The sequence below is a fragment of the Cucurbita pepo genome, chromosome LG16 (assembly GCF_002806865.2).
Source record: "Cucurbita pepo subsp. pepo cultivar mu-cu-16 chromosome LG16, ASM280686v2, whole genome shotgun sequence".
Classification (NCBI taxonomy): Eukaryota; Viridiplantae; Streptophyta; class Magnoliopsida; order Cucurbitales; family Cucurbitaceae; genus Cucurbita; species Cucurbita pepo.
In genome coordinates this window covers 3822238-3827490 of record NC_036653.1, presented here as the reverse complement: position 1 = coordinate 3827490, position 5253 = coordinate 3822238, and positions in this window count along the sequence as shown.

Here is a 5253-nt window from a genome sequence, read left to right as displayed (position 1 = left end):
ACTTGTGATACAACTTGCGCGGACAGAAGCGAGAAAGAAAAACCAAGACTGCATAAGCTCGTGCCTCCATAGAGGATTTGTACATGGAGTATGCCTTCCAAGTACAAATCTTGTATCTTGTTGTTGTAGTTCCAGCTCTAAGTGAGACCTAACAAAGTTATCGTTACTCGTGTATGATTAAAAGTTTATTATTATTCTTCGTCAATATGAACATAATTCACTCCATCGATTTCTTTTTATTTATTTATTTATTTATTATTATTATTTTGTCCATGCAATGGATGAACTGATAAACATTAACTTTATTTTTAATTTTAACAAGTTTTTCTACCCAAGCTTGATTGATATTTTTTAATATATTAAAAGATTAATTTCATAATTGCATTAAATTGAAGATAAAAGTGAAAAGTGAAATTACCCAAAAACAATAGGTACTCTTTGGTATATATATCTATCTCACTATTTTCAATATCTATAGTATAATATAACCATTTTGAATGTATATTTAATAATTTGTATGCCTTAATAACCATTCTAATTTAAGGTACTTCTCTCTCTACATCCAACGAAATGGTGACCCTTTCGCTATTAGATGTGGAGATAAAAGTATCTTGAATTTATATGCAATGGTTATTATTGAACTCTCGTGAAGGAATCGAGTTAGTACGAGTTACGGATTGGAAGATAGAAAAATCCAAAACAAATAGGTTGATATGTGATTTGACTCGAATTTGGAAAATTTGATGAATTCAGGCAATTGGCGACGGACACGCAGCGGCCAAAAAGGGGGGAGACGCGTCCGGCAACAAGGAGGACACGCGTCGAACACTCTGTGGAGGAACGCGTCCAACTCTGTGCGCTGACACACGTCCAACTGCTGACCCATATACCCAAAAACTGGAAACTGACCCGCGCGCCATGAAGCGATCCGACGACCCACGATCTAACTTGAATTCTACCGATAGTCCTTGCACGCCACGTGTCTCTCCCAGAAACTTTGAAGGGTAAGTCTTTGTCCGCTGGGGTTCGAAGCGCGACACTGCCCGTGCGTTGCTGTGCTAAGCCCGCGTGGAGCTCGCACGTGGAGGAGCCTGTCATTGTGTGTCGGCGTGTGGACCACCGACTTTCGTCCGTTTTTCGCAAGATTTGTCACTTGTTCGTCCCGATTCCAATGCTAACTGTATGATATATGATAGTGCATGCCTTCTAGCGCCTGCATGTACCCTAACATTTTTTATGCTATGCTTGTGTGCTTTATGTATTGAAATGTTATGTTGTACTATGTATGCAACGTGATGTCTATTAATGTTAAGACTAAATGTTATGTTAGTACGGACGTGTACTTTCGATATTCATGTTCGTCATGATATCATGCAGGCCTTTCCTTTTTTGTGGCGTCCGACAACGTCTGACGCGTTAAGTCCGACCATGTCAGGCCTAGGGGTGCCTATACGAACTCGTTTGGTGGGTTCATGTGCGCGCACGTAGGCTGTGTGTGGGGGAAGTACCACATATCCAACCATGCTTATAATTGGAAAGAGTTCAAGGCCATGTGATGGTTTTAAGAAAGGTCCCAATCATGTTATATGTGTGACTGCATTGCTAACCCCAACGGTGGGTGACTTACTGAGTATTTCATAAAATAATCAAGTCAAGTGCTACCCTTATATTTTTCAGGTAAAGTTTCCATGCACGGATGACAGATTGTAGGAAAGACCATGGAAGTTCGGATAGAGCATGATAGGACCGTAGAAGGCATTCAATTTCAATTAGTAGTTGACAGGTGTTTTAATGGAACTGTTTTATATTTAAAACTATGTTATGTTTAATTTCTTGTTTTGAATTGAATACTAAGTCCATGGCTTTGTTTTATAAGTATTTATTAAGAACTTCGGGCATCCGTGATTAAAGCATGCTTGGGATGACGTCACTGATTAGGTTAAGAAATTTAGGGGCGTTACAATTACGAATCGTCGATGATGAGAATTGTTCGTTGACTTAGAAGTTGATTACTCGGTGTCTCTATGTGTCAGTTTGAGCTGAGTTAGATGATCCTGATCTAGAATAGGACATGAGCGAGTGACCCCATTTTGAAAATAAATTTTAAACTTTGATTTTGCTTGTTATTCTTATATGTTTTTGTGCATATTTGCCCCCAGCAAGCAAGCGAGTGCATGAGTGAGTGTTTTTAGTACTCACCTTTTTAAAAATGATTTTTAGGTAAAAGCAAAGTCGTGATATGGGAGTGACATGTAAGGTTGTGAGAGCCGTCCGAAGGATGACTCCTGAGTTTTATGTTTTATGTTTTTTTTCAAGGCTTCGTCTTAAATTGTCTCATGTTAGGAAACTCCTAGTTTATGGAGACAAGAAGACGTGAACTTATGGTATTTTATTAAGGGCATGTTTTTCCTATTGAGACTTATGTATCAAATTTTCGTAATTAATATAGTTACTCGACTGGAGGTGATCTACGTGTGTAACCTAGACACGAGTACAAATGCACGTTTGAAGGGAGTAGCCATGCTCCGATTGCAACACGTGTCATCCTATGACTGGCCTTCCATCTTCCTCCGCATGTGTTTGAGTATCATGAATGTAAGAATTTCTATTTATTCTTCGGCAAATGGCGTCATAGGGTGTGGCCTGAACAATATCCGATGCATGTCCTTATCCTCGTCAGCCCCGTTCATCCACTTTGCGCCTAATACGTGTACACCTACATTTCATCTTCCACAAATTGATTTCCAAATCCAACCTGATTTCATGTTCTTCCTATTTTCTTCTAGTATTTTTTTTTTATGTAACTCAATAAAACATAGTTATTGCACCAAAGATGACGAATTTTATACCACCTTTCCAAAAAAGTATTTGTATTTCATTTCGTTAAACATAGAAAGAAGTAAACACATCCAATTTAGACTCAAAGCTATAAAACTCATGAGGATGGCTAGGATTTGGTTTTCTTTTATTTAAAGAAAAAATCAAGAAATTAATTCTCATTCCCAACCATATTTATAAGGTGAGTTATTTTTCATAGTATCTCAGTTATTTTCCACACGATCCCATATTACTTCACAAATATTAGCATTTATTAGCATTTATATCCTCCAATAACTCTCATTTGTGTTTATAAGGAAAACGTATGAATGTAGAATTAATATTAATATGCATGGAAAGAAATGAAGGTATTTGCTCTTAATGATAGAGAATAATTGGAAGTTAATAACACTATTATATAAAGCGGTTTTCAAAAGCTAAAATCACACCGTGGAAGAAAATTAAACATATAGTTTTTGAAGTTAAGGATGAAGATGCAGAAGTTTATCTTGATTTGTGTCGCTGCAATGGCCATGCTTTCGCTTTTTGTTTGCTCTCGTACCCTCTCTATTATCTCTTTGCTCCCCTACTCTCTCTCTTTCTCTCTTTCAAATTTATGAGACACTAAATTTTTGTTTAATTCGATTGATGCAGATACAGAGGCGAGGGAGGGAATTTCACCTCCATTAACTTGTATTGGACTTTGCGGAAACGACAGCGACGCTGAAAACGAAAAATGCATAGAATCATGTTCTTTTAAAGGATTTGAACAAGGACGATGCATTCCAAACCCAACCAACGTAATTTGTTGTTGTAACCCTTAATTTTTGTTCAACTTTAATTCCTTTCTTTGCAAAAGATATGAATTTATCAATAAAATTATAAACTTGTCTTTCCTTCCCATGCAATGCATTGTTCTATAATTTGCGGTTCTCAAGATTGATTGCAATTGTGAACACCATAAGTTTCCTACACAAGATTAAAGAATTCATGACTTCCAACAATTTCGAGTCCCTCTATTCAAATCTATGTTACAAAAACAAGCCGAATTGATTCTTGCATAATTTTTCTTTGTTTTGCTTTGTTTATAGCTAATAGCACGAATATTTTGACAAATTAGCATAAATTCAGTAGATAGAAATCTTCAAGAAGCAGAACCAAAAAAGTGCCTAAAAATTTTTGAAAACTAAACTGTAATAAATTTTTAGTTCAAAAGCTAGTACAGTATAATTCTTGAAACAACATTATTGTTAAAAAAAATTGTATGAAATACAAAACAATTGTGAAACACCATATCTCTACTACAAAACTTGAAAAAAAAAAACTTCAAAATGAGAAAGTTGCAAAATTTTTACTATACCCATGCTTTTTTCTTCTAATTTTGAATCACGAGTAAGACAATGTGAGCATGGTGATAATTGGTATCGGCTACAAATACATACATGACTCGGACCTTTGGCAACAAACTAAAGTTCATATTAAAAACTATATATATATCAAGCACACCTAATCTTTCATAACCTTCATGATATTTAAAAACATGGGATAAAAAGAAGCGAGCGAAAATTAATACTCGATGAAATGCTCTGGTCACACGATCTCATATATTTATGCATTATCTAAAATGAGAAAAAAAAGTAGAACTTTAGTTTTGCAAAGAGCCCTTACCATTTCTACACACGTCTGACATTCATCCTGAACCAAACTACTTATGCAATCCCTCCCCCCTCTTAGGAAAGATTTACCAAATCACAAACTTGGCTCTTGTCATGTTTCTACGCACTTTAGTAAATCCTCAAGTAGCCACAAAATACTATCCTATTTGACCTTGGTCAAGTTCGACAGTATAGGTTCCTAGATACCTTTCGCTCCATAGTACTGATCCATACCACCAAATAGTACTATTGAGATACTAGAGGGAATAGGAGACCGTCAAACTCTATTGATACTATTCACACCTAGTAGACTTGTTAAGAGGATGTTGTGGTGGTTTACTAGGTTCTTAGGGCATGTTGGTAGTTTAATTCTCGAATTTTCATTTCCAAGACAATTTGGACTAACTCCTTGGGGCTCATCTCGTCTTAGGAGCGTTAGGGTCTTTTCAATTGATTGTTGCTCATGACCCTCAAATGCTCGGTCTAACGGAAATGTTTGAACTAGGTCACGTAAAACTATCCTAGCTCTAGCGCCCTACCCTTAATCCAGCATAATCATGCATGATTTAATAGGGAGATAATATTATCAACTACCTAGCATAAAGAATATCACCTTAAGTATACATGAAAGCTTTATAGGAAGATAACGCCCATCAATTGCTTCGAGTACAAAACACATTCTCAAAGAAACATACATGCAATTTCTACGGGAAGATAATATCTATCAATACCCACCTTTTCAATCTAGACAATTTACTAGGAAATATTAGTCGACGACCCT